Consider the following 9,924-nt stretch of genomic DNA (forward strand, 5'->3'; position numbering starts at 1 on the left):
GGGGAGTGGAGGAAATGGATAGAGTGGAATAAATGTTAAATTAGATTTTATGGGGAGCCCGCTTTGAAATGTTATTAAAGTAGGACTTATTGTATAGTTTTAAAGTGGAAGGTGGTTTTGAATTGTTGCAATAATGCATAGATATAAAACACTATTATGCTAAATTAGAGTTATTTTATAATAGTTATAGTATAATGTGTTTGTTTTTTTTTTGTTTTTTTTTTTTTCTCTTCTTCTTTTCTGAAATGTATGGATAAAGGGGGATTTATAATACTTTTAGTAAGTAAAGGTCAGTATTTTGAGGAGGGAGTAAGTAATCTGTTATGAATTAGGGTTTTTTTTTGTTACGAAGAAGTCACAGGGGGGGAAGGGTGGGGAGGGGGGGTTAGGGAGGGGGGGGAGGGGGGGAAAAAGGGGGAAAAATTTGTATTTGAAAACCTTTTCAATAAAAAAAAAAAAAAAAATCCCTCTTTTCTTGTACATCCAATATATATGTTTTCCTATGGTCTATCTCTTCCATGTGCTTTTTTAGCCTACACAATCTTTTTCTTCCTTGACAAGCATGCTCTAGGAAAGCTTTACTAAGCCAAATACCTTGTAAGATACAACTGATCATGACTGGACCAGAGGCTACTGAAAGCTTTTCTCTGTCTTCACATGAATGGATTAAATTGGTTATTTTCATAACTATAATAGAGTGTACGTTGGCTAAAAATACATTGCAAGTTTAAAAATAGCATTCTTCCACCTTCTATGCCACATTAAAAGTATACACAAGTGACTTCTTAGCTTTTGAAATTGCTGTTTGTCATTAAGTACTAGACTCCAGACTTCTAAGGCAAGCGGCTTTAATTGCTTAACAAAGACAACTGTGCATTAGAGAGAATTATCCTGCAATAAAAAATAAGCCTTAAATTATGAGATTCATATTTAATGGCTGGTCATTTATTCTGCTGGGATCAAAAGCAAACTCAATAGATCTTCTCAGTTCATCTTGTCATGAGCATCTCGTTTATCTATCCAAAAACGCTTTTAAGATCTGAGATCATCCACCAGTTATATAGGACTGTTAGCAGAAAGCAAATTCCCAGGTTATGTTGTGGCAGGCATTTTTTGTCTTATTCAGCTTCCCTAGAATATTCTAATTGTTCTGACTTAGGCTCCCTTAACAAGCAGGAGGCAGGAATTAATCCCAGCAAAACCTCTTTTATTTACACGACTGTGAATTACATTCATTCACAGTCAGCAAGGTTTGTCCAAACAGTTTTTCAAAGGAATATTTCTCAACACATCTTATCTCATTTGGCAAGCTGCCATGTAACTTGTTTCCAACCGCAGTACAAGGCAAAACTTGGCATAGAGTCTGTCAGAGTCACGGAACGAATTGTTTCCTGCAAAAGCCCATTCCCTGTTCGCTCCTCTTTTATTTCCTATGGGAGGGTCCAATCACCTCCAAGGTGTGGCTTTACTCCCAAGTCGACCCTGCTTTCTGAGTTGTTCTTACAGCTTCTTGCAAGCAGCTTGCAGTGTGGCAGCTCTACGCATGCACACACTGGGAACAGGGTCCAGCTGTTCCTCTGCCTAGCTCCCTCTCTGCCTCCGACGCAGAGCCCTCGTCTGAGCTTTCCCCAGCCCCCAGGACTGGCCCAAGTTCCTCCCCAACCTCCCCACTGTCCAACTCTGCTGTAAGCTCTGTGTTGTGCCAGTGGGCCACAACACTAATATGCTGTTTTCTCAATTAGGAACTGAAGAGCTTTCTTCAGTTCTTCTTGCAATAACCTCATTCAGTATTAAAAGTGGAATGTCCATTAATGAATGTAAGGATTCTTTTTAGGGTGGAGTGACTGAGCCATAAGATGACGCTATATACAGGTTTGGCTTTATTGGATTGGGAGAGGGAACATAAGTAAAGAAGGGCATTGTATATCACAGTGCAACCTTCAGGAGGTCCAAATAGTCAAGGAGATAGAAAGTTCCCTGCTGTTACACACAGTGATGTAAAACAATTAAACTCTGCTTCAGGAAAAAAAAAGTAAAATATCAGCCTTTTAAAATTCATTCAATGCTAAATAAGTAAATATGAAAGCCAAGCGCTCTCCAACATTTGTGCTCAACTACAATTCTCCTATCGTTACCTGGGAAATCCTAAAATTAACATTCAGAAATCAGTGTTCCTGAAACTTCTGCTTCATTCTCCTCACATTGAAAGTTTTCCCCATTCTGAGTGTTTTCCTCCCATCTGTGAGCAGGAGGAACAGAGCAGGAGTGAAATGCTACCGGTTCGGACCGGTTCAGCTGAACTGGTAGCGATGGCGGCGGGTGGTTCAGAGAACCGGTAGCGATGGCAGCGTGAGGCTCTGCCCACCCGCCCGGCCATTGTTACTTCCTGGTTTTAACCAGGAAGTAACCTGTTTTTTACCCTCTGCACATGCACAGAAGGGTTTGCGCATGCGCAGAGGGTCCCTGAGTGCGGCGTGTGCACTTCCGAACCAGTAGGGAAAGTAAGTAGATTTCACCCCTGGAACAGAGTGACTCTTTCTGCCTTATAGCCAGAGAAGAGTTGCTCTTTTCCTGTATTGGGAATTCCTCCATTACGGCACCCTTTTTCTATCTCCTCAACTTTACCAGCCAGCATTTCAGTGACTGGCAATTCTTTTAGTAGTTTTCTAGACACATAAGTTTAGCCATCTTCTGAGGCTACCTGGGTACATCTCATCACCCTAATAATTAGTTCCAAGTTTGGGGAGGTGGTAGGAAAAGTGGAAGAGGAGATTCCTGAGCTGCCAAATCTTTGGGTTAGGCCCCCTGCTCAGAGATAGGTAAACCAGATCAGATAGTTAAATGTATCATGAAATAATTGTCAGTTCAAATAATAGTTGGCAGGTCCAACAGGAAGACTGTACAAACATTTTCTACCATGTCACTCCCTCACATATCAAATCTTTCCCCACCCAAAAAAGCACTACATGGTTGTTCAAAAGGCAAACTGAACAATTGGGCAGACCCGAATATTCAAATTAGGGATCAACTCAACTGTTGTGTACAGTATGATAAAACAAACTCTTCCAAGCAGAACAACATTGGAAGAGAGTGTCCAAGGACCAGAGTAAGGGATACACCTGCATCAGTCTAAAGTGATCAACGGGAGCTAACTTGATCTCAGTCTAATCCCCCCATCCCAAAATTATCTCACAGTGCCACTCAAAAAAGGGTTGGTGAAGCATGTTAGATTGTGTCTACGGTAAAACTGTTGGTTGCCTTATGAAGAAAGCACTGTTTTTAACATTGAACAGCCTCCTTCTTGATGGGTTGAGACAAACGGAGGACAACAACATGGAGACATATCAAAAAATATGTAAATTGCTGAGGCATGTAGATGTCATAGTTAGGCACAAGTGGGCAAGGTGCTGAGACAATGGTGAATGGCATAATAATGCTCATTTTCAGTGCACTTGGCCTAAATTACCTCTGTACGTGCTATCATGATCAGCCAAAAAAATAGGAATGACTTTTTAGCATGTCACTCAAAGAATGTTTAATTTATTGCTCCCTTTCCAAGCCAATGTTCCCAAATTGAGACATTTATGATGATGAATGCTAGAGCTTTTTGGAATAATCAGTCAGGATCCCCAACCTGAATAACATGCAAAAAGAAGATATTGATAACACAATAATAGTAATGAGAAAAGCTAAGAATTAAGGAATTGTATGTACCCATACCAACCTCATTCATAGTTAAGGACCTGACTCTTCATTCCATACAAAGTTGATAATTCTGAATTTAAAGAGAACAAGTGAAGCTTTTTAGAAATTTAAATTTTGTACATATACTGGGAATGTCTTCATGGTATAGTTTTATTTCCATAGTTTGTAATGTGGTGTTTTTACATTTGAATTTTAAGCTACTTCGGGAAGATTAATATCCAACAATTTTGCAAGCAGGTTTTGTTCCCAAATTGGAAAAATTATGCCATATGGTGGAATTAAAATTTGATTCTGATTTGAGTACTATCTACAAATATCTATCTTTAAATGTGTATGCCTCCTGCTAGTCTGTGACCTGTTTGGCATAGAAATAATTCTTTACAGTATGTAAATTCACTTAGGTTGTGTATAATTATTATTATTATTAGCTTTTTTAAAGAAAGAACAAGGCTTTTCTTTCAGAAGGTCTTTTGTGGCTGGGAAACTATTTCATTGTCGCTATGATTTTTATTAGAGGTGCTCCATAGGTGAAATCCTTTTAGAACTGTTTTGCAAACCACATTCCCTTTTAAGAAATAAAATGTATTCATTTAAAATATTAATATTCTACCTCAAGGATCAGTGACCTTTGTGTTTGCTTGCTTTTTTTATTCCAACTAAGTATCAAATATGACTCTGTAACATACAAAGGGTGCAATCTTATACACACACACACACACACACACACACACATGTACTTATGAGTTATACAGCACAGCACTGAATTTGGTGGCTTGACTATGAAATATTGTGAAAGAATAGTTCCACATGCCGCAGAGATTGTGATTCATGAATAAGGTAATGAAAGGATGACACGATTTTCACTAGTTTTTTCTACCCTAAACAGCCCACAGCATTATCCAAATAATTCCCAATCTTTGAGACAAGTTTTTGGTGGTTTAAGAGGGCTGTAGGAAATCAAATAATGAACTAATATTAATTTACCGCATAACTCAACTTCCATCAATGATACATTATTTAGGACTTCCAGATGATGTGATATTTATTTACACTAAGAATTATGCTGATATTCTTTTCATGGCATTTTTATTTGTAGATGTCTCTTCCGAATAGATGCATGTATATTTTAAATGCATACTATAGCAATGAACTAGAAACCATAACTGTAACAAAATACCATTGCTGTGTCACTGGATAAGCATGATAATGGATAAAGTATTGAATAATATAGAATAGATTTGGGTTCAAATGTCTGCTAAGCCATAAAATTCTTTGGAAGAATTGGAACCAGTTTATATGCATTCAACTTCATCACAGAGATTCAAATGCTTTTCATACAATACCCTTTCTACTTTAATTGTTCAACAAGACATTCAAAGTGAAAAGTTATTTCATGCTACAGCAAATATTTTTCCTATATTAAAAATGAAATTATATTGATTTGTTAAATTTGGGATACTTTTATATTATTGTGTGACTGAAATAGAAAACAACATAATTTTAAAAAAAATCCAAGGAAAGAGTCTTATTACAGTAAAGTACCTACTTTTTGATTGAAGTCAACTTTTTGGGCAGGTAATTTTAATCTCATTTCTGGAACTGAAACTAAATCTAATTTCAATCATTTTGTATCAGATAAAGGAATATTATAAACAAAGACAAAAATGTAAGGACAGTTCTTATAATGACACTGGCAGAAATTCTTTTTACATAGGAGTTTCATAAGATAAATTATTTCATGAAAAGCTGTTTTAAGTTAAAAACTCCCATAACTTGATTAGGACTTGGTAAAGACCATACAGCTATGAATAGCAAACATGAAATACTACACATTCTGAACCTGAATAAGAAACTGACTTTCATGCTTCCACATCTATAAACATCAGGTCTTATTGTTAAAAAGAGATCAGACATTATTTATCACTTAAATTGTAAAGAAAAGTTTATTATTAGGCATCAAGAACTTCACAGTATGCAATAGATCTGCTACAGAAATGAAAGCTTAAATTACATCACTGTACATAGTACAACGAACATAACTTATGCTTCCTGAAAATATCATCTATAAACACTATATATAATATATAAAGTATCTGGGTATCTTATTTATTTAAGGAAGTAAAACTTGCTTACTGATTTGTTCTAAAGTTCATACATTTTACTTAGCATATGTTTAAGATAAAATTGCATTAAATACAAAAAGGTTCATTTAAAAAAGAAAAAATAGTATTGGAATGCTCTAACCAAATGTATATGAACGATCAGTTCTACTATGGATCCTTCCAAAAAAGTGAAATCCACCAATTTCAGAGCCATTGACAAAACATTTTTAGAACTGAGCATTGATTAATATCACAATTAAATAAATTAAATTACACTATATATATAGATTTATTTCCCTATCACAGGTTTAGGAAAATATATTTGCATATGGATAATCTTCCAGAACAGTCAAGGTGGATCATTTTTTTATGTTATCGACTAGTGCTGGTTACTTCAGCAGCAGGATCTAATTGGTATTTTACTCTGTGCCTCAAAATATTACTGTAATTGATACTCCCATATCCAAATTATAGTGCCATAGACTTACTATGCCACATATTACAATTATAATTGCACATATTTTGCTCTGGCAATTTAAAAGATAGTTTAATAAAACAGGAACTGGTGTTTTGAAACAAAATGGAAAACTAAATTATTTCACTTTTTTCCCCTGATGTATTTTTATAGCCTGCTTTACAAAGTGGGAGTACAAATACAGCAATTAACAGTTAAGAGGAGACATGCTCTTCTGAAGTTTGCTTTGCTCCTGCTTAATGGAATATGGAAATTAGTGGGAAGAGACACTTGCCCAAAATACGACGTGAGAGTTCAAATGATGCAAGCCATTTACTTAATGAAGGAATTCATGAGAAGAGGGATGGAGGAAAAGCGGATGAAGTGCCCGCAACCCTATTTACCAAGGAAACGGGCACATTTCTAACTGTTGCTATAGGAAGAAGCCATAGGTTCGAGTCTCCACAAGTTAAAACCACCTCGAGGCGGTAACAAACTCTTCTGCAGCCACCACAGACAGCAGCCATACAAGCAGGTGCATAACGGGAGCGCAAATGGAAGAGCGTTTTGCTAAGGGAACTCACGCTTCACGCTGCAATCTTATCCTGTTCCTAACGTACTTTCCCCTGGCTCGTAATTTGCTCAATAGGCTTACGCGTGCATAAAAGTTGGAGTCGCTAAGTAATCACCCTCGTCCGATCCCGTTCAGCTCTTACGGCCCCGATTCTTCTGCTCAGGTGGATCCACTTGCGATCCCCACCCAAACTTTCCCCTTGTTTCACCTCCAGTTTTCTACTCATCCTTGCCTTCCGCCGCCCTCGAGAGCTCGGGGAGCCTCAACACCCACCTCGGAGTTTGTCTTTGGCGCCGCGGATGGAAAGCAAGGGGTCGCGGGGAAGACTCCGGCGCCTTTCCCTCTTCCCCGATCCTTCAGCTCCGGAGTCCGGGCGGCGCTTCCTCCCCGCTCGCTTCGCCCAAAAAAAGAAGCTCCCGAGCGCTACGAGCAGCAGAGCCGGCAGCCAGGCAGCCGCGAAATGAGGCGGGTGGGAAGAATCCCGCCCCGCTCAGCCTCGCCTCTGGCACCGCCTTCCGCGGCCCCTCACGCCGCCAAACCCCCAGAAGAAGAAGAAAAATGCAGCCGGTCTGGCTCCCCCCTCCCCCTCAGGTGGCGCCTTTCTTTGGCCTCAGAGAAGTACCTGAGCCCCACCTTTGGGTGCGAAGGGGTCGAGGGCCGCCTCAGGGACCGCCAAATCTTGGCTAGCTCGGAGGCGAAGGAGCGGGGTATTGTGGAGATGGCCCGGGCCCATCTTGAACTTTTGGGGCATGAGGTAGATAATAGCTACCTAACACTTTTCTTCCCTCAGGACATTTAATTCGGACCGGATTCTTCTTCTTTTTTCCCCACGTTCACTTCATAACGGTGAATAGCTTTTCTGTTCATTTCACAACCCATGCACACAATTCAGCGGGCCTGGCTCCTTAGATTTTTGCATCCTGCCATCAAAGGAATCTCAAGATAAAAGAGTCCATCCTGGGGGGAATCTGTAGGTAACAGACAAGTGAACTGCAAGTTGTTACTTCAAACAAGACACATGGAATCTTCTGAAATAGAAACAATTCAAAAGAATGAGACCTAAAATAAAAGTGGTTGTAACAGGATGGCCTTCCACAATTAACATTAACCATCTTAATAACTTGGAGCTTAAGGGAGGGGGGATGTTAAGCGTGCATGCATTTGGGCGTTGGCGTTGAGTTCTAGCGACTGCATGCAAAGGTCCCTGTGGGTTTCTTGGCAAGATTTTTGGAAGTGGCTTGGCTTTATCTTCTTCCCCAGATTGAGAGACAGTGATGGAGGGACGGACAGATGGATGGATGGAAGGAAGGAAGGAAGGAAGGAAGGAAGGAAGGAAGGAAGGAAGGAAGGAAGGAAGGAAGGGTCCTTACTGTGAAATAATGGCATTATAAAAGTGCAGTGCAACTGGCTCTTTTTCTTTTTATGCCTGCCAGTGAGTTTTGTGCACCAATCAATTATATCCACTTGTACTTGTACTTTCTTGTACTTTCCCACTAAATGAGTTAGGACCAAGATTCTCCATCAATGGTTGACAGTTATCTCTCTGACTCTATGTGCCCATGCTATAATCACAACCAAGGATATTACACCAATCAATTACTTCTGTAGTGAACAAAAACTTGGATGTGAGATTTTAACACTAGTGGCGGACAAAAAAGGAACAAGAGCTTTCCCATTCAAAGAATGGCAGGCTTGGCTGTTTGATTATTTAAATTGTACAACATGGTTTCTGTCTTAGAAATTAACCTTAATAATAATACTTTAAAATATTTTAACTATGTTTTCTAGAAGGTGTTTATCTGTACCATATTCTTCAAAATCCAATTTCACTATATTTTCGTATCTTTCAACTCTATATAGATATTTGATATATCAAAGCAATTGACTGGAGATTACACACACACACACACACACACACACATAAATAAAAAAATTGTTTATTTCTGGTGAGGTTAGGGAAAAAAAGAATGAATGGGTCAACTTGTCATGTCTCTAGACCGCATAGCCATCAACTTACACTATTATTTTTCTTTTTGTATTTTAGCATTTTAATTGCCAGAAAAAAAACATAGGATGTGAGAGTCTTGTCTGTCACAGACAAGCATTGGGATCAATTGCAGGTGTAATGCTCCTTAAAAGAATGGTAGGAGCATAAGGAACTACCAAGCCATTATCTCAATTAGAAATTAGAAGTTGGGGGCAGAGTATAAAATTTCAGAGGACTTGGAGGAGAGAAGGTTGAAGACCTCTGGTCATCTACTCTTACAGGGTCATCTGTTCTGCCAGAAGCTGAGTAATATTTCAAAATCAACTCTTTAATTAGAAATAGTTAATACATTTTATTTTGTTCTCCTATTGTAGAGCTTTGATTTGAACTGTCTATGGATATTCATTATTATTCACATTTAGCTTTAATCTTCCAGTTTTGTAATGGAATGCATGGATGACCTTGAGGAATGGGGAGAAGAGATAGTGCCTAGGAAATGATCAGACAAGAGGGGCAGGGGCCGGCAGTCACTGAATGATCAGGAAAAAAAAATAAAACCCACCCTAATGGATCAAGTAATTAAAAGCGGAAGGTAGAAAGTTTGTATTTTCTAATCAAAATGTTCATGTAGCCTTACAATAAAGTACATTTAGTTCATCTGATTATGTTTTCTGTCTTGTCTACCCAAGAGGGGTGACAAATTTTCACTCTTTAAACATTTAGTTAGCAATATAGTATTTAATTTTCCTATTATAGATATCGCCCTCCATTTTGTATTCAAGTTTCCTGAATGAATTGTTTCCTTGGTCTCCTTCCTTATGAATAGCCTTTTTGCCTCTTTCTTTATAGGTTCTGTAACTCTTTTATCAACATGTACCAATACCTTAATTAAGTCTATTGTATACCTATGTACTTCTCTTTTTCCTTAAAACTTTTCAGCACTAGAATGCTTTTGCATCTAAAAACCAATTCTCCTTTCAAACATTTGAGTACTCTAGGTCACATCTGTTCACCTTGGTTTCTTTTTTTCTGATTCACTTTTTTCCTGCTTAATTAATTTTTTAGAAAAGCTTTTTAAATTTTTGTACAACATCTAGGATGT

The 9,924-nt window shown here is 38.3% G+C and overlaps 1 protein-coding gene across 1 annotated transcript in view; it reads right to left on the bottom strand.

The window, feature by feature from the left end:
- The window catches only part of KCNG2 (potassium voltage-gated channel modifier subfamily G member 2), a 60,712-nt gene extending 51,331 nt beyond the window's left edge, over positions 1 to 9,381 (bottom strand). The window contains exon 1 of the mRNA XM_034429319.3: positions 7,109 to 9,381. The gene's annotated coding sequence lies outside the window, so the exon portion shown is untranslated. The remainder of the gene's footprint in view (positions 1 to 7,108) is intronic.
- Between the last annotated feature and the right edge of the window lie 543 nt (positions 9,382 to 9,924).

This window comes from Pantherophis guttatus, chromosome 3 (genome assembly GCF_059756535.1).
Source record: "Pantherophis guttatus breed Tessera chromosome 3, ASM5975653v1, whole genome shotgun sequence".
Lineage (NCBI taxonomy): Eukaryota > Metazoa > Chordata > Lepidosauria > Squamata > Colubridae > Pantherophis > Pantherophis guttatus.